The sequence below is a fragment of the Mizuhopecten yessoensis genome, unplaced genomic scaffold, assembly GCF_002113885.1.
Source record: "Mizuhopecten yessoensis strain PY_sf001 unplaced genomic scaffold, ASM211388v2 scaffold8653.2, whole genome shotgun sequence".
Lineage (NCBI taxonomy): Eukaryota > Metazoa > Mollusca > Bivalvia > Pectinida > Pectinidae > Mizuhopecten > Mizuhopecten yessoensis.
Window position 1 is genome coordinate 110,723 of NW_018485985.1, and position 22,034 is coordinate 132,756.

At 31.8% G+C, this 22,034-nt stretch overlaps 1 protein-coding gene across 1 annotated transcript in view; it reads right to left on the reverse strand.

Annotated features, from left to right (window-relative positions):
• The window catches only part of LOC110445109 (paired box protein Pax-6-like), a 74,122-nt gene extending 52,908 nt beyond the window's left edge, over positions 1-21,214 (reverse strand). The window contains exon 1 of the mRNA XM_021489510.1: positions 21,179-21,214. The gene's annotated coding sequence lies outside the window, so the exon portion shown is untranslated. The remainder of the gene's footprint in view (positions 1-21,178) is intronic.
• Positions 21,215-22,034: the final 820 nt, after the last annotated feature.

Consider the following 22,034-nt stretch of genomic DNA (forward strand, 5'->3'; position numbering starts at 1 on the left):
CGAAGCATTGATTTAATGATACTTTTATTTACATATGGGCGGTCTCGCGAAAAAAACCTTTAAAGCTCTGTAAGATGGCGAAGGATGAAAGATTGATAAAAATTGCACGGGAACCAATCAACGTTGTCGTTTTATTTGAGCTCGGCTGTCCGTCAGAGTGTTGACTTTGACAGGGAAACATGCTGCAGCCGGCGATAAGAAAGCTGGCGTCTTTAAAATCGGTCTTCTTTATATGTCGTAACCTCCCGTTCCATGTATTGTTCTACCAAAGTCGAACATGACTTCAACACGTGCTTAAGGAACCTGCACTATCTACAGGTAAAATAATTCAACGTCACTAAGGTAATTTTCATCCTATTTCTTGCAGTTCATTACATCATATCGTTTGGCTTTCACGGCAATATTTGTGTTCGGATAATAGTTTTTCTCTTCGGAATGAAATAATTAAGCAGTGTGTTAAAACCATACTGATTTTTTCCTGTAAATAGTTGTCAGTTGCTGAAGTTAGAATGCTCATATGTAGTATCTTTTAGCTAAAAAATGAATAATTCTTTCGTGTGAAAAATGTATACCGGTGAGAGTCAAATTGGATTATACAATTTATAAAAACTTGAAATTTTATACTTAAACCCTTCTTTTTTTTAAAGTTAAACTGTAAAAATCAGTAATCAGTAAAAAATTGATTTTGCGAAAATGGATATAAATCATGTATTCACATTTCCTATCTAGATTGTAATGAGTTGCAATAAAATTCTGATTGATATAGATGTCGTTTGTGTTATTTATCATTCACTTCTTAATTTCAATTTTATTTCAAATTAGAACAGAAACTGAGTGCGGGAAAAAGAATGATATTGACTACGGGCATCACGAGATGTTTATAAAAACCGGCTTAACTATTGCTATTAGGCAGAGATGAGAATTAAACCAACACATAAATCAGACTCTCGTGCCTGCATCACCGGACCCCTGTCAACTCGAGAACATGCAAAGATAAATTCACTCTCTATTCTTGACGACAGACCGTGCCTGCATGCTTTTTTTCCTCGTGCACGTCTTTCCCACGTTCGCACGAGAGAGCAACCCGTCTCTAAACTACTTCGCATGATACAATATTAATCTCGCAACCTTTGTCTTTATCTCGGTGCGAAAAGTCGAACTTTAGGTCAGCTTGCGATTATAGTCATCTCGCCACAAATCTCAAATCCGAGGAAGGAGTTTTTCCTCATTCACCACTTTACCATTAGTATGCCTAGCCGATGGCGAGTTTCGTGTATCTCTAGATTTTGAAACTAAAGAAAGGAACATGAGCCGGTATGCCCGGAAAATTTGACATTGTAAATTATCTAAATATAATTTGACATGTGCCTATCATATTTTTTGTGTAACTGAGTAAAATCTTATCGTTTATAATTGACATATATAAGATACTGTTTCTCGCCTTTCGTTTCAGTATACTCACAGAAATATCCTATAACAATCTAACCATCTTCTCTGATATTTTTTTTCCATTATTTGCGTAAATTGAAATATCAAAAAAGGTAAGAAAAAAAAATGTTCCATCCTGTTATGAAATCTAGGTGGAGTTTAGGTAGATCTGTGTTTTGTTGATATATAACATATATTGTATTTTTTTTCTATAAATCTGTATTTGTCTGCAACAATTTATTAAATTCAAATCTTACACTATCATGATCTTTCAAGCAAATATTAATCATATATGTTTTCGTGTGAAATAAAAAGTGTTTCAATCAATGAATTGTTTAATAAACTATTTTGTTTTGAATGTAATAAACCAGAAGTACGGTTAACTTATTTGTAAGTATTCAAAAATGTATTTTTCTTCTTCTCGATATTACATTACCCCTCAATTTTTGTTAAAATTTACTGAATATCAACAAAATAAATAATTAGGAAGGAGGACAAGTAAATAATGTTTTGTAAACAATAAAAAACATTTACTAACGGCCGGACTGAAGTCTATTTTGAATCTCAAATATGTGTTTGCTGTTTCGCTTATGATTGTGATAAATCTGCAACTTAGAATTTGCATGATAAAATTCAATAGTTTTAAGAAATATTTTGTATATGATATTTAATATTAGACATTTTAAATATCAAAATAGCTTTCGTGAAGGTGAAATTGTATATTTAGAAATAGACGCAGACTTATGCTTAAAGCGAAAGAATCCACTTGGAATAATAATGTCGGAAAATTAAGACAAACTCGAGACTCTTGACAAAATTAGCATATGATGAATTTATAAATTAGATTTCCCAGGTATTACAATGATTGTTTGTAATGAAAATGTTGTAGGCTTTTATTAAAATTGACCATCAAGTGGTGGTCAGTTCCGGTCATGCCAGTGTCTGAAGTGTCTGGGCAGTTAGCTGATATTGATTAGTCCATTCCGTCCAAACAGTCGAGGTGTTACCATCAACAGCGAGGGGCCTCGCCTCTCGCGCCTGCAGCAAACTGGTATGGTCAACTTGTGAACATCATAAATATGTCATTTCAAAACCGAAATTACTATCCATAATTATTTTTAAATTTTCGATTTCCTTCTGATCATTTTGAGTACAAACTTGTATAGTTTTAATTCAAGAAATAAAGAAATGAGAGTGAAAAAATCCTCAAAACAGTGTTTTCTGAGAGCGGGTTATCTAACAAATGGATATTAAGAGTATGGCGGATGTGCGAATTTTTAGCCTAGGGCCCAGCGTTACAGCTCTGGGACAAATTACCAGCAAATGAGATTAACTAGCGAATAACGAGCTTGCTGTGTCCTGGTGACTAGACACAATCAAGATTCTGCACATTCTCTTTCAAACAGCCAAACAGCTTCCTAAGTAATATAGAGGGTGTTACTGTAATCCCATTTTCTCCAGAAACTCAAACCAGAAGAAGAGCGTATGAGGTCTAGGGGATAAATTCGGGATTTATCCAAGTAAACAATCAGGCGATGGAATTTCTCTCGCCTTCAGTTCACTGTATCTAATTCATCACCGATTCGGATTACAACCGCTAGTAACAGTGTTTCCCCTGTTGAAAATTCCCTGAACATAAATCTCTGCAAATTAATTGTGGTGCAAATACGACAGAACTAATGAATCTTTAAAATAAAATCCTCAGACTTGCTCAACAAGTCAGATTCAATGTTTGTTTACATTCTGAACAACAAAATTTAGATATAACATCCATAAACTACTTAATTGTGTCCCTTGGTTTGTGTGCAGGAAATAAGAACATCTAAGTGTTAATGAGATAAACAAAACATTAAAAATGTACTTAAATATAGGTCCGTTTATTAGGTTGTTATTTGGACACAATTTTCTTCTAAATTAACAAAATTCTACTCTGTGTTGTCTGGTTTGAGGTTTAAGGCATTCAGATTTTTCGTAAAACTGATGTCTTATGGAATATTTAAGCTTTGATACTTTACAATACAGCAAAACTTATCATATCAAAGGCTCCACAAATTAATCCACAATAATATAACGTTGACAAAATAATGGCACAATGGAAATATGTTTGGTAGCTGGAAAATTGTACTTTTTCCTTTTTTAATTGCTGTGGTATTGCTAGTTTTTGTGACCCAGGTGTGATTTTCCTTTAACATTTTCGTTACAAATTTTCGTTATAAATGTTCGTATGTAAAATAAAGAATTCCATTTTGTTGTCATTCCTGTTTTGATATAAGTTTTCCTAAACTGTTTATAAATACCTAAACAGCATTGCCATACCTCAACATACTGTATTTCTTTTTTACAAATCGAACAAATTACAGTACCAAAAGGTTATATTTTATATTGCAGATTACATGTAATTGTGACAAAAATATCAAGAAGGCTGTGCTCTCAACATCAGAAAAATTTAACAGAAAAATATGTTACGTTGATCTTATTATTTGATATATTTTTAAGGTATTAATTCGAGTATGACACTTTTTTTCTTTTACAAAAGTGGTTAATCTTGTTTAACAACACAAATATATAAAACTAGCAAAATATATCTTTTAACGCGCACATGACAAACCTTGTTTTCACGCGTAAAAGTGCATGCAAGTGGCATACATTGAATAACGCATACATGTGTTTTAAAGTGACATGCCTTGCTTCAACGCGAACACGTGTTCAGTGTTCAGGAATGTTCAATTTAAAGAAAAATAGCTTGATATTGTGACATGTGTTTAATTTGATGCAATGCCATTTTGTAAATATTGAACGCATATCCAGTGTTGTTTATCTAGTTGCATTTCAAACCAGATATAAATCAGATATAAATTGAAAGTGGCATTCTGCAGATATGAAAATTCGATTCGATCTTGTTTTTTAAGTGTAGTATTTGCGACATACGAAGGAAAACAAAGGATAGTATGTTTTATAAATGAGAAAATGTTAGTTATAAATAAGTATTGTATTTCAGTGCTGTACAATAAATCACACACGTCACTGATATGTGGGTACTTTGTTCTTTAATACATATTTTTATGAAATGGATGCGGTGAAAAAATATTGAAAAACATCGGTTTACACTCAAAACAAGCGAATTCGAGTCCAAATATATTAAGATAAGTTTTTTTGAAAGTTTTCTGCTATCTTGGAGTTTAAATATCAATGTGAACTTAAAAATACCATCATGTGAAACAGAAATAAAAATTAAATCAACAAGTAAAACATGAAAAAGAAGTTCTTTCGTAAAATTTGATCATCTGTACTAGTATTGGAAACAATAATTTCATTTTATGCGAAGGACAAACAGTTATTATGAAAATTTTCAGGAAAAATCTAAATTATAAAATCAATATATCAAAGGAGATTTAATCTCGCAGCCGTTGGGATCCTATTTACATTATAAAAAAAGATTACCTTGTTTAATGTTTCTGATATTGTAATTCATAACTAGATCTTACCGAGACGAACACCAANGAACACCAATCCTTTTCTGTTCGTCTAAAGAATCCNTTTTTTTTGTCAGCACTTGTTAAAAACAGTGCATACCGTACATTTTAGCAGTAGTCAACATTACAGCACATGCATTCTTAAACATTAATTCAAAATAACTAAAAGAATATTTGAGTGTGATATAAAGAATTATAACTATTCCTTACGTTACCAAACAGATATATAACCTAAACTCGGTGTAATATATTGAGTGAGGTACCCAATTAATGTGAAAACAAGCATAATTATAAACACAAAAATAGATAAAGAATATAATTATTATTACATTTTAAGGTTGCTATCTGTACAAAGTAACGTTAGATACAGAACCAAGGTTATTAAACAAAATTGCCTTATTATATTTATGTTGTCTATTAATATTCACTAATACTAAAAAGATATCAGTTCCGCGGCTCAGCTGGTTCGTTGTTTTGATGAAGAAATAACAAAAAAAAATCATTTATTTAAAAGACGAACGTTTGCCAAAGGAACCTGGCAACAACATATTCCATGAAAGATATACACTACACTACATTTTATCAATGCATAACCAAAAGGTGGCACCTAGCAAACTTATTTATCACTTACGAACGTTTCAAGAATACTGTTCGTTACAATTGTGCATAATTGATCATATATCAATGGTGAAAATCTGCCTTACACCATGGAAACTGTCAATCCATAGTTATATAAACAAATATTTTCGTTTAAACATTGGTGATGTGAAAGTTTTGGAAGGGGACATCGTAATATTGGCTAAAATGTCTATAAAGGAATCCACTAGATGTTAAGTGGTATGAAATATGTCGGGCGTCATCGTTGAATCATCTTTACATTTTTATTCCTGGATTTTTCATATTTGTTTAAAGACGACCATTGCATAATGATTATACTTTGTGTCGTCTAGAAACATTAAGAACTAAGTTTGCTTGATATACGCTCATGCGAGGAGTGTCTATGGTGATACATTTTCTATAAAGATAATTTAATGCAATGTTTTACAACCTTCACCGATTTTACGCATATTTGACCGTAATACGTTATTTTTATGTTCATGAAATGGAACCACGAAATAACATGTGAATGCAATATCATCCACATGATGGCTTACTACAGGGTTATATTATTGCCTTAAAGTTTTGTTTTCTTGACTGTTGGTCGATATAAAGTGCATATTGTTAGTGTTTGTCTAGATTGACATCCTGAATATATACCAACCAACAGTCACAAGGAACGAAATTAATTCAAATTACAAGTCTCCAATGTGTTTGTACCGATGTTTATGCAAAATTTATATTCTATGTATAAATATTTTTTAAAGTAAATCAAACAAAATTTATTATGAACAAGAACGAGATCTGCTATCCTGTAGATATTTGATATATCAGTCTTTGTAAGGTTGGTTCCAGCACTTCTTATTGATCATATAGGATGCATACACCACACTCAATCACCACTCAGTTACATTCGACCACCATATAAGAGCTTGCTATTAATTCCCTAAATTGATATATAAAGAACAAAATGTATATGTCATGCTTAATCCTTCATCGACATCAACTCCAGAATGAACGCATTTCACTAATAACAAGCACAAGTACAATAACACTGTTCTTCACTATTTCAGCAACGACTTTAAAAAACGACGACGATAAATCCGATGATTATAGGGCAATGAATAACGATAACTCATTTGACCTTAGCACTGGTCATCTGATATTATAACTACTTCAACCTATCCCTAGAGACACTTCAATTGCGGATTGATTTATTGAGAACGTTGACGAGAACACAGTTAAAACGATGAACATGTCAATATTATTTGACATGTACATTTCAAGTAGATAAGATTGCGATTAATTCTGTATAACTTGTTTTCGAATAATTATTTCACAATGAACTAATCACTTGAAATGCCAATGCCAGCAGTAATTTCCATATTTATTTTGTTTCATATATAATATTAAAATTTAAAAATCATATTGATTTTTTTCGGTTTTGAATTTTTAATTGAAATTCTTTACGACTTTCTGAAATTCCTAAATGTATAGCCATTTACCGCAAAAAAACCCATGAAATCCTAAAAGGTATCTTATATAACCAAATAGGATATATTCATACATTTTGTTTCAAATGTAAAAATGTACAACTATCATAAAAGTATATTTTGAACTAATCCTGACTCTATTATTTTCTAAATAGTCAATCAAACCGTAAATATATTTAAATACATTTTTTTGCAAACAGACACATCCTTTATGAAATATATAAAATTGAATGATGAAAAGTTATTCATGTGAAAATCGAAACAATTGTAAATGATGAAGGAGGAAGAAATCTAACAACCTACGACGTTAAGTTCTAATAATAAATAATGTCATTCAAATCAAAGGAATATATAGAATAAACTTAGAAAAAACCCACTTAAACTTCAATGTATAAGGAGAAAATCCGGACTCATTTAAAAAACAACACAACAACACTAAAATGAAATTGTAATACATGCCTCTCCGTTTAATATTTTTATATTATGTATGTCTTTCAGTTAAAAAGAGGTAAAAATTAAAACAAATGTTGACGTTTTTATTGACTACGAATATATTTGCCATTTAAACACAATACATTCATTAAGATGTATTTGCAAAATAATCCTAAACAAGTAACACTTTTTGAAGAATATTCTAACAAAGTTTATACCATTCGTCTTGTCTAAAAAGGCAATGATACATATGAATAGGTTACCTATAATAATTATGTTTTGAATGTACGTATTTTATAAAGACATAACCTAATCTAGGGCGCTAACAGGCTACTGTTAAAACTGATCACTGCCCTCTGGTACCCTTTGGTGTAGTTAATGCAATTATCACATTATGGAAATCAGAATCAGAAGATACATAATTTGTTCAGGTGGAAAATTTCTCATATCAACCTCCCTCCCTGGGGGCTGCGCTATCGATAGGAAGGTTGAAGTTTGTACGTTTTGAAGATTACACTTTATTACATTTTCTGTTTAATACTATTTTTCACAAGTTATTAATAGCGGCCGTGATCATATTTATCGATTTTCTCACCACATCCTGCAATATTGCTAAGGTCTCACTTAACCAAGACGTCAGTGTAGGGATGAGTAGCAAGTGTAAGTATGGGATGGTTGATAACAAAAAATCAAAACTGCACTAGAAAGGACCCGGATAATCACGTCATATGTTCGATTGCACTCGTTGCCTCTTTGATCAAACATTTTGCGTCACCTTCAGAAACAACATGACTTAAAAGTAGGAGACCGTGTGAAAATCGTTTGCAGAATTTGAGCGGAATATCTGTTACCTCAGAGATAACGTCTATCCATTCATTGACGGAATCCTAACTTGAAATCGACTTTCATATTCTAATTAACTTTTTAAGAAGCTTGATGTACAAATATTGACGTCTTGTAATTTGATTATAAAATTTCCTTATTTTAATTCAAACTGAAATGTAATCATGAGTTGATTTCGTTTCCTTATAGGAAAGTAGCTGCGTCAATTTCAGCTTAATCGTATAAGGTATAGCATTATATATAAGTTTGTTGTCCATTTGTCTCATTCTATAAAAAGAAATTTGCTTTGAAAAAAACCTCAGATTGTTACGCTGATACCTGACAAAACAGAAATACATTCGAAAAATTCGACTTGAACATCATGAAAGAAGTACAAATTTTGTTTTGTTTCGGATTCAATTAAACCTACGTACATTAATAGTATATTATCAATTGAAATGGAAATAATGGCCTTAAATTATTTTATTTACGTATTTTTCTCCAATTCTGTTATTCCAACAATTCCACGTGTATGTCACTCAATGATTGCCATCATAATTTCTGCTCCGAACATATTCATACTAGCTTTAACAATAGCAGTTTTTAAAATGAAATGTTTTCAAAATATTGTCTGTTAGAGAAGTGGCAGGATGTTTAGAAATGCCATGAAATCACATTTGTATTTCTTAGAAAACACCTAAACTAATCAAATCAACAACATGAATATAATTATGTCTATGGCAACCACTCAAAAATATCATTGAACACACATAAACCACCAGATACATGTTTAACCAAAACAGCATCGATCACATAAAAAAAGTATCTTAGAGCTTTCATATATTTTTCACACCTTTTCCCACTGAAAAATAAACATTATTAACAATTATTACATTCCAAAATATTTCAACACCTAAGGCATGAAAAGCAATTAGTTAATTTCTTTTCATAAAACGTAACATTATTTTTTGGTATATCGGTCTACTTCGAGATTAAAACGTAGTTAAATATTATACTATTTGGTAAATACGTATTCAATCATAAACAATATTTACGCTGATGTATTTTGGTCTCAGGTCTCCGCTATAACACGTTCAAAATGCATATTATTCCATCAGTGTTCAACAGGAATGAAATCTAGCAAATACGCGCAAATAAAAATACTTAAGGTATGATAATCCGGTATAACTCAGTGATAATGATAAAAATATCAATTTTCAGATGTGAAAATTTCCCATCAATTAGTGAATAAGCGTATTTCACGTGGGTTATTAATGAGAATTATACAACAAACCAGACTGTTTAGGAATGTTATTGATAAGGAGCTCATACAATTTTACAGATATTGTCAGAGCAACTTCACACTCATGAAGATGAAAAATCCTCACCAAAAATGCCATATATTTATGACACTTACTTGTACTGAAAGAAGAAGTCAAACATTATTGCATTCCAAAACATTTTGAATTATAGCAAAAATGTTGCTTTCTGCCTCGTCTGGTTTTCAAGAGTTTTATATTTTGTCGGACGCCGAATATCTCAAGCCAGGAGACAGACTGACTTCGGTAGCATTCTGATGCTAAATCGGACTTTTCTCTCTGTCTGCAATGCAGATAGCATCACAATAGGATTAAGATGCTAATAAAGTTTGAACGATTATAAATATACTGGACAGTGGCAAAATTGTTGTCGAGTCGGAGACGTGACAAGACCCTGACACGACGTCTGCTTTGTAGCATTCTCCGGTGTGAAAAGCGGACACATTTTAATCTTCTACCTTGTAGTGGAATTAGAGTCATATTGCAATCTAAAATTTAGAATGAAGCGTCTAAATGGTCAATTAAAAGACAAGAAAATAAAAGAAATCCTAATGGCGTCCAGCCATCTCTTCACATTTGACCTTACTGCTTAATATTCAGGATACCAAACCTATCAGTCGTTCAAATCCGGTGATTTATTCGGTATCTTCATTTCTTTATCACCGTAACATTCCTCATTTTTCTCTCTCAAATGTAATGCTACTTGTAATAAGCCTTATTATAACACATACGTACCGAAATGATATCCATCAGCAACATTGATTTATAAGATTTATATGCATTACAGTCTGGTTACGAAAAATAAGGAAAGATAGATATGATTGTGAATATATGAATATATATATATATATATTATTAAATAAGGACAGGTAGGTATAGTTGTATTATAATTATATTATATATAATAAAACGCCAACAAATCAGGACAAAATAAAAGTAAAACTCCAAAAGGACCACCAAGATCCCCCAAATTTCATGTTGAACTCATAAATAAACGCCTTTAAATGTGCTCATAATTAGCTGAGTCGGAAAATATGGGCAGCAAAGCAACATCAAAATAATTCCTTTCGAGCTACGAACGTTTGCAAAATACGGAGTTACTCAATTGTCATATTCCTCATTTGTGAAGGTTTCAAACACAAAATTTGTTATTACGTTTTCGTAATCGAGGAGATTTTCAAGCAATTATTGCAAAAATGTTTTTAAATATTGGTGAAAAACAGTTTAAGAATATGTTTTTCTTGTGTCTTTTTCATTATTTCTCTTTTGAAATATCAATAAATTGTTATACTCAATTTCAGTGATTTTCATCTGAATTCAAAAACCAATATCGTGCCATCACCATGATCTCAAAATCAATTAATATTTTCTCAATATAGAAAAAGTCAAATGATTAACACGTTTTGACAGCAGCAAAAGTATATATTTTTTTGCTTTTCTACACTGTTCAATAGTTAAATTCTTAGACATCGTGCTACCATTCTGCGACATACAAAACCAACGAAGCTTTAATGAAATATTAAAACACAAATATATTAGTGTCGAAAAAGATGGTACATAAACAAAATAGGAACTCGCAGACCGAATCATTGCAGGAAGAAGTGAAAAGGAACATGACAGAAGGTTGAATGCAAAATGTTCACGACATTGATTGACATGCAGATAAAAGAGGAAATGTCTGATATATATTAAGTCCTGAACCAACATGTAGATATATGCCAATTATACCATCATGTTATTCATTGAATCAGGAATTATTTGGTAGACATTGCTTTATGATTCCCCGTACAGGTATTGTATCTTAAACAGTTATAAAAGATGGACGTAAGGAAGGTACACGTGGTTGCAATCATAACATATAATATTAGATACAATATGCTGAAAATTAATAACGCCGCACCATACACCATTTTCATCCTTAAAACGCCATAAAACGTTGAATTTTGGTCTATACAACTGTTGAAACAGAAGGGGAATTGCGTAAACCCATAATTACATTACAAAATAGGAGTACTGGTTGATTTCACATTAATAATAAGTGAAATGGTATACATGTATTATTAAACGCAGAGATAAATGTGGCTATCAGGTTTACGAATAACATTGTACTATGAACGATCATGTATATATTGCATAATAAAACATACACAGGTATTACAACTGTGTAATGCACTTTCATATCAATATTGCAACATGATCACCTTGAAGATATTGTTCTATGAATTTATGATGTAAAGGTTACATTTTGAAGAGCACTCATGTGCCTCGGTGTATGCCTTTCATAAAATATAAACCAATCCACTTAATGATCAAGAATATCTGTATATAGATATGAATTAAAAACATAACATCAATTCACTTCCAACTTCTCAAATATTGAAACTTGGAAGATATAAGACTCTACTTTTCGTTGTTTTGTTTTTAAACATCCAAAACGCTCCTCAATATATTCTTCTAACTCTAGCCAATACCTACATGGAAATGTCAAATGTTTCTAATGTTAATTAAGGAAACTTCAGGTGAAAATAGATCACATTAACTCAATTTGTTTTTCTAAATATATCGATGAACCAAAAACCGATTGTATAACACACCTGCATATTAGTTAACGGTCTGATGGTCGGTAATTATTGAAGGGTTTTTCGTAATCCATGTTTGATTAGTGTTAAGATGTTCGATAAACAATGGATGTGATGCTGTGCAAGGTATGCATGGTATAAACCACATGTATAGGACTTCTTATCAGTGTTATACATTACTTATATACACATTACCACCCCTCGTGGTATTGATGAAGTTGTTAAGATTAATCTACTGCATTTCTTTTACATTAATACAAAAACAACGATGTATGAATGGGGAGATACAATACTTAACCATTTTTGATGTTACGAAAGAAAAAAATATGAGTTAATTGTAAATCATTCAAATCAATCCAATGCAAAGGAACAGAACACTGTATACGATAGAAAAAGACGAATCGAAACATTGTGTTATTCAGTATCTACATGCGTGGTAAATAAAGGTACGGTAAAGGCGAATGTACCAATTTGGTTTCAAAACATCGGACGCCGTATGTAAGACACCATAAGCGAAAAAACTATCCTGACATGATAAAATTGTCCAAACATAACTACGGTTACCAGAGGAAATTGTCACCAAACATAACTATGGTTGCCAGAAAAAATTGGCACCAAACATGATTATGGTAAACAGACAAAATTGTCACCAAACATAACTATGGTTACCAGACAAAATTGTCACCAAACAGAACTATGGTTACCAGACAAAATTGTCACCAAACAGAACTATGGTTACCAGACAAAATTGGCACCAAACATAACTATGGTTACCAGACAAAATTGTCACCAAACATAGCTATGGTTACCAGACAAAATTGTCACCAAACATAATAATTGTCGCCATCAGATATTACGACTAATAACAGACAAAAATATTTTTTAATGTAATAAATCTCCTTCTTTAGACAAACTGATAAAGAAACTGGCAAACCAATCGTCATCAAGAATTTTCTCGATATCAAAGATTGTCGTCAGAAAAATGTATCACAAAATCAAACGATCGACATAATATGAAAAATGACATAATCATAAAAAAGTCCACAAATGTAAAAATGACGTCAGCAAATAAACTGATCGTCTTCAGAAAAATATCACCACCAGACAAACGATCACCACAAGAAAAAATGGTGTCATCAGAAGAAAATCGTTACCCGAAAAGCTTTCATCACCAGATACAACGACCGTCAACAAAATAGTGACGTCATCAGATGAAAATGACTGTCATTATCAAAAGCAACGTCACCCGATAAGACGACCACCTCCAGACTAAAATTTTCATTAGATAAAACGATCGCTACCAGAAAAAAAGGCATCAGATGAAACGATCTACACAAGAAACAATGACGTCATCAGGCAAATGACCTTTAGCATCAATAGATATCGACACGAAACAAAAAAATTGTCATAAAACCGTGATTCATTAGAATTGAGTGATTAAGAATTGAATTGCATGAAAATAACTTAGGAATAATCGACAGTCATGAAACCAAGAGGCTATGCCAAATTATGTATTAGAGGTTTAATTTGTCGCTGTATCTCATTAAACGTTAGTTTTAAAAAGGGAATTTCAAGGAACAGATATTATTATAAGAAGCAGACCAAATATATACAATAAGTCCTGTTTCCACCTTCGAGTAGTCAATAAATGGTCTTTTATTGAAAGTGTGCTTTTCATACAGTTTAGGTTAGATGAACGTAAGTCGTGTGATTGCAATTAGAAAATTTGCCAAAAATGAATCACACTTCACCATACAGCTGTTTCGTCCTTTTAAGACAAATCTAAACTACTGCTGAAACAGAAGGGGAAGTGGGGTACAGCATTTAAATTTGCCAAAAATGAATAACACTTCACCATGCAACTGTTTAAAATCACAGTAACTGCCACAGGTCTCTAAATACAGGTAGTCTCTTTAGATAAGTAGTCTTTTCAGCAGATTTGACTCTGTTACCATATATATTATGTTCTAGAGAAGTAAATAAAATTGGGAGAAAAAAACATTGACGAAAGCATGCTGGACACAAAATAGGGATACTAAACCAAAGAAAGGACAAACACTGACTGTAGCTGTGTCTTCAGCCTAGCTAAAACTGTTTTTGTCCTCTTTGCACGTAAAACATCAAGCTTTTGTTACAAGTTTGATCATAGAAGCTGTGTTATTTTACTTTACAGTATCAAGCTAAAAAGAGTTGTTAAAAGAAACAAATACGAAATTTGATAGAAACATACCTTCATTCAAAAATTTAGGATAATATAAGAACCAAGGTCATTCACCGCAAATAATTGAAAGGGGAAAAAAATCAAGCCTTCTAAATATTTTCTGGCTGTAATGGAATCGGTAAAGAAATCCATTAATATGAAACCAGATACAATACACGTCATCGTAAACAGAGCCGAAGAAACCGTAACGGGACATTAAAATATATCTCATGCCTTTCTTGTTGGTTTCCTGTATTTATCGGCATCATTCATTGTCGTTATTCAACAATGATGCAACCCTGACATTCCAGCAGTCGCGACTATTTGATTAAGCAAGTCTATGATCCGACCAGGAATTCAGTGGGGTGATACTATTGGTATTGGGTATCAACCAACGCAGGCTGCCTCAAGTACCAAGAGAACTACTTTCCTGAAAAACACTTACACGAAATATTGATTATTTTTGTTTAATTGAAACGTGATTCACAATCGTTTATATGTTAGTTGTATTTAATGTAAACGGCTGTAATCATAGCCTAGAAAAGTCTATAGTATTTTATTTGAAGTGGTTGGTCCATTATCCCTTTAATTGGAAGTTCAAAGGCTGGAGTAACCAGATGGAGGTTCATGATTTCCATTTGGACCGTATATTAGAGACCCCGGAGAGTGCATTACACGCGTTTAATAGCACAACAAGTAGGTTTAACGTGCATAGAAAGGCATATGTTATTCTTTCTTTCCACAAAGAAGCATTTTGGATTACTGTGTAATAAACAGACAATTTTGAAATAAAGACCACTGTGCACATTAAGACATTTTATTGCAGAGCAGTTGTCGGCCGCCAAATTTAGAGCACGTATTTAGAAGTCGGAATTTGTACTTTAAGTAACCAAGCAACCGATTTAAACGTCAAAACAAATACCTCATGGAATGTTCTTGTAGAAATATCAATTTCGGTTTGTTTTTCTCTGCTCTTTGAATTATTCTGAGACTGTCGATTGATTTCAAAACCTAACCAGTGCTTATCAAAATGACCAGTTGTATATTAAATATATGTATTCGTCTTTCGATAACGTTTGATACCTTTTAAATCATTCCATTGATTATAAACGATCGTATAAAAATGAAATATGAACAATGAACGTGTTTATGATGAAAACAGGTGTTAAGGCTGCAGGCATTTAAGATAGCAGATACATTGACATTTATGAAACATTTTAAAGGATCTACAATAAACTCATCATAGTCTAGATACTGTAAAAGTGGGCATTTTTGCGATATCGAAATGCCAGCATTTGTCATGTTGAGTTAATTACCGCGAAAATATCCACACGCAACTATTTATTTATAAATCGTTTAGATTATAGATACATAGCATATATTTAAGAATCATTGCAAACATGAAACAGTCACAACGATAACATTTCCACCTACGACAGTTTCCACTTTTACAATAGATATTTAAATTGCTCTGGTCGTTTAAAACTTCAGAAATCTTTAAAATATTAATGATAAATATGACCAAAAACTCTTGTAGTCTATATTTTGATGCGGAAATTGAAATAATGTTTTACTTTGTATGAAATATTAAGAATTTAATAAGCATATAGCAACTTTCCATTAGAAGATATATTGAAAATTCCATTTGGAAAATAGAAAGAGATATATGATTAAATGTTAACCCTCTTAGACAATAAATGGGATAAGTAATAAGCAAAAAACCTATTAAGAAAAGAGAGGTATTTAAACAATTAAACACAATCTTTTATGGGCAATAGAAAGTTGTCAGTAATCCATCACAATCCTATTTTGACTATAGAGGGCAATAAGTATTCAGTCCGGTTTTGCCACATAGTGTTGGTAACAAGAAAAACAACCCCATTGAGATAAATGAGCATTGTCAGTTATATACTGATAAAACAGAAATTAGTACCATAGAGGTATATTATCAATTAAACACAATCTTATGTTGGCAATAGTGGTTATCAATCCAACACAATCTTAAGTTGGCAATAGTGGTTATCAATTCAACACCATATTATGTTGGCAATAGTGGTTATCAATCCACCACACTCTTATGTTTGCAATAGTGGTTATCAATCCAACACAATCTATGTTGGCAATAGGGGTTATCAATCCAACACAATCTTATGTTTGCAATAGTGGATATCAATCCAACACAATCTTATGTTGGCAAGAGTGATTATCAATCAAACACAATCTTATGTTGGCAATAGTGGTTATCAATTCAACACAATAATATGTTGGCAAAAGTGGTTATCAATCCAATAAATCTTATGTTGGCAATAGTGGTTATCAATTCAACACAATATTATGTTGGCAATAGTGGTTATCAATTCAACACAATCTTATGTTGGCAATAGTGGTTATCAATCCAATAAATCTAATGTTGGCAATAGTGGTTATCAATTCAACACAATCTTATGTTGGCAACAGTGGTTATCAATCAAACACAATCTTATGTTTGCAATAGTGGTTATCAATCCAACACACTCTTATGTTGGCAATAGTGGTTATCAATTCAACACAACCTTATGTTGGCAACAGTGGTTATCAATCAAACACAATCTTATGTTTGCAATAGTGGATATCAATCCAACACAATCTTATGTTGGCAATAGTGGTTATCAATCCAATAAATCTTATGTTGGCAATAGTGGTTATCAATTCAACACAATCTTATGTTGGAAATAGTGGTTATCAATCTAACACAATCTTATGTTGGCAATAGTGGTTATCAATCCAACACAATCTTATGTTGGCAATAGTGGTTATCAATCCAACACAATCTTATGTTGGCAATAGTGGTTATCAATCCAACACAATCTTATGTTGGCAATAGTGGTTATCAATCCAACACAATCTTATGTTGGCAATAGTGGTTATCAATCCAACACAATCTTATGTTGGCAATAGTGGTTATCAATCCAACACAATCTTATGTTGGCAATAGTGGTTATCAATTCAACACAATATTATGTTGGCAATAGTGGTTATCAATTCAACACAATCTTTTGTTGGCAATAGTGGTTATCAATTCAACACAATATTATGTTGGCAATAGTGGTTATCAATTCAACACAATCCTATTTAAAACACATAAACGTAAGTAATTAAACTCACAAAATCGGTTATAAGTAATGATACACAATCCTATTTGTAAAAAGAGGGTAGTTAATCATTAGGAACAACCCCTATTAAGACATTATATAGTAATAGTTAATGTACATTGTAAGTGAAATAATCCTATATTGTGATATTTTTCACCGGTTCACAAATAACAAAAATGCATATAAACAATGTTTTTTGGCTTCACAATTGTGTAACATTATAGTTATGATCAACAACATCTATAAAATTGGCGTACAAAAACAGGGATGTTGTTAACCCAACACTGTTCTAACAAAATCGTAATTCTGCTGATACAATGAGCATTCATTAAAAAATGTATGGACATCATGATATTTCTTCACTTGTTGCCTCTTTGTCTTTTCTTTGATAATTAGATAATCATAAGAACTACAAAGAAAGGGAGGAAGAACCTATGTATTTTTTTGTTTGTAGATGTAAAAAGCCAAACAAAGCAAACTTGTTACTGAACTACATGGCTGTTTAGTCCATTAAGGACTCATTGTTGGTACTTAAGGCCAAAGGAATGCAAAGTTCATGCTGAAAGTTTTCCGAAACATATGCATAATACAGTGAAAGGTGAATAAAGAATACAGTGAAAAGGGAAAGAGAATAAAGAATACAGTGTAAAGGGAAAGGTGAAAAAAGAATACAGTGAAAAGGGCAAGGTGAATAAAGATTACAATGAAAAGGGAAAGGTGAATAAAGAATACAGTGAACAGGGAAAAGAAAATAAAGAATACAGTGAAAAGGGAAAGGTAAATTAAGAGTACAGTGAAAAGGGAAAGGTGAATGAATAATACAGTGAAAAGGGAAAGGTGAATAAAGATAACAGTGAAAAGGGAAAGGTAAATTAAGAATACAGTGAAAAGGAAAAGTGAATAAGGAATACAGAGGTAAGAGAAATTAAAATAAAGATTACAGTGAAAAGAGAAAAGAAAATAAAGAAAACAAAAAGAAGGGAAAGTTGAATAAAGAATACAGTGTAAAGGGAAACGTGAATAAAGAATACAGTGTAAAAGGAAACGTGAATAAAGAATACAGTTAAAAAGAAGAGTGAAAAAAGAATACAGTGAAAAGGGAAATTGAATAGAAAATACAGTGAAAAGGGAAAGGTGAATAAAGAATACAGTGAAAATGAAAATTGAATAAAGAATACAGTAAAAAAAGGAAAAGTGAATAAAGAAAACAGTAAAAAGAGAAAAGTGATTAAAGAATACAGTGAAAAGGGAAAGGTGAATAAAGAGTACAGTGAAAAGGGAAAGGTGAATAAAGAATACAGTGAAAAGGGAAAGGTGAATAAAGAATACAGTGAAAAGGAAAGGTGAATAAAGAATACAGTGAAAAGGGAAAGGTGAATAAAGAATACAGTGAAAAGGGAAAGGTGAATAAAGAATACAGTGAAAAGGAAAAGGTAAATAATGAATACAGTGAAAAGGGAAAGGTGAATGAAGAATATAAAAAAGGAAAGGTGAATAAAAAATACAGTGCAAAGGGTTAGTTGAATAACGAATACAATAAAAAGGGAAAGGTGAAATCAAACATGAATAATTTCTTTTAAAGTTTTGATCTGTTTTGATTTGTAATTTCTAAAGACAAGACGAACAGGAAATGCATATCAGCGAAACAAAAAGAGAAACGAACGATATGAGGAAATGTTTTAATGTAAAATTAACTTGAAAGGTTATCCTTATTAAAATATTCTTCTTTCTTAACACTTATAAGCATATCTAATGGTTTCACCGTGAAATATTATTTATATTTCACAAGTTGGAAAAAAATGCTTCAATATCTTCACGAATAGTGAAAATGTTTAGGTATTCTGACACATGGTTTAAATTCATAACAGATTTAGTGACAGAAATGTATTTTTCACCGCAGTGAAAATAACACTTTAATTTAATGCATAATTACCGATATTTCAAAAGTAAAAATGTAATAACGCCAGCGTTGATATTCGTTACAAAGATGATAATCATTATTTGTTATGATAAAAAAACATATTACGTTTGAAGAGAAACAAATCGCAAAGTGAAAAATGTTTTATTGGCTGTCGATAATAAATGTTAGGTTAAATAATTGAGTAACACAAACAGAAATTGAAAAAAACAAAACCAGAAACAGTTTTTAAATCTTTACAATAATCTGGTCACTGCGCGAAAACTATCTTCATGTTACAATTTACAATTCGTTTGGCAATAAATAATAAATTCTCCTTTGAAAGGTTCAACGCTCAAATCCAATGAAGTTAGCCTTAGTAAGTAACAAATGCAGGTTTGATGTAAGTGTCAGGCTTTTTTATATAATTTATTCCTAGTAAATCATGCTTTATTTATACAAACTAATTTCAAAATAATAAAACAAAGGCTACACTAAAATGTCTGAAACATACTGCAAACACAATTGAACTGTAAACTGAGAAATGTTTACTTTCATAATGGTATATTAGTTGTGAAGTAAATAGGATATATCTGATAATATATCACCACGATTATGAACAAGAAGTAAACGAGAAAAAGCCTCAGTGAAGTCAATATTATAAATCTTTAATAAACAGTCAAAACGGCTCGAGGGGCACTTCTGTAAACAGACTACCTGTAATGAGAGATCACCTTTAAAACTATGTTTTTATCAATGAAATTGGAGAAAAAAAATAATATGTGTTTTCCTATGATAAAGAAATACGCAAATTTCATTGTAAAAAGAAGTTGATCCGTCTCACTATCAATTTCCTATGCGAACGAGATATGGAACCGATTCTGATGCATACGAAATTACTTAATGTATAGTGCATCATTATATCATTATCAATATGACGTCATTCCATGAAATAGGGCATCATTATTATGAGGTCAAAATTAAAAAATATTTGAAAAATATGTTTTATTTCAAAATGATGTCCAAACATGTGTTTGAAGGAACAAGAAAGTTCTTTTAACCTGTTAAATGATACATCGAGGGTGTTTAATCAGGTTTCTTTAAATAGCTTACATACTTCTTGATTAGATGTTGGTCTACTTTTGCACACGTGGAAAGAGAAGTAAAATCATTCTATATGAAAGTTAAAGGATTATTTTCCTTAGAGTAAATTTTGCTAAACTATCAATAATTTTGAACATGAAAAAGGAAGATTGGGAACTATGTTTTGGGTTTCTATTTCACATCATTTCTTAAGAACGTCTATCGTAAGCTTTTTAAGAGGTTGCCATTCATACTGCATTTGATTCTAGTACTTAGATAAGAATCTGTCAACATATTACAATATGTTTTTCCAATACAAATGTTGATAACAATCCAGAAAAGACCAATAATGGTACCTTTTATGATATATAGCATAGCATACACAATACTAAATGGATAACATCATTCTAAATATCCAGTAAACTATATAAAAATTAAGGTGTTTCCATATATTATAGAGATTTTGCTCTAAACCGCTTCGTAATATTTACGGTGTCATTGTTATGTTGGTTGAAGTTGAATGTTTAGTAAATACGTGTTAATAGTGACATTAAGTTAATTGAAACGTCGTTTGTTGATAACTAAACATATCATATTGTTCGCTGTGAAGATTCAATTTTCAAACAAATGAATCTCAAGAAGACACCATTATGATACTCAAACCAAACTGTATGTTATGGAGAATTGCACCATGTATTTGAAAAGAAAAGAAAGCTTAACTTACCGAATACAACCGATTCTCTTTCTGTGTTGATTTAATATAAGCTTGAAAACCTGAAATTATAAACACGATCGTTAGATATGTTTTAAAGGTTAATGATGTATCAGCCGACCGATTTTTCTCTATAATATGCAGAGCTTTTTTGAAATATGAACCTCGAAACAATTTAGTAAAAAAAAAATGTCGTAAACAAAAACCAAACAAGAGTATGCAACAGTATTTAATTTAATCAGCTCTGATTGGTAGATTATCTCCCATGAACAAGGTACAATTATCTGTCGCTCGCGGACCGGAAACACGTGATTAATGACTTTTATTGAGATATCCATTTCGTCCATTATGTTCTGTCGCTGCCAATATATGATTTAGGACACATGGAGCTGAAAGAAAATTGACCTTTTCATTATACGGTTCTAATCGCATGTTAAAGTGGAGCTCGTCACCTTACACGAGTATAAGTGGAAGCCAGCCCCGCCGCCATGTTTATTTCAAATGGTTGCCCAAACCGACAGCATTTTTCTCCCTCATTAGGATTATTCGTATGCCTGCAATGGTTTGTATATCACTGCCGGTGTTCCCAACACAGTCGTTGGTATCTACGTGTTGCATTATAGGTTGTCCTCGTGCAGTCAACCAGGCAAATCTATATTAGGATTTGACATAAGATTCCGCGTAATTACGTAACCTTGTGCGGGGGAGATATAGCAGACATTTTGACGTTGAGCAGTCAACCGTGTGTCATAACTCTACGATGACATTGCACTGATTAATTTTTATTATATTACACTACTATGAGATCCTGAAGGGTGGCCACCTATACTTGTATAAATTGTCTAAACTTATCCGATACTGTCCGTAT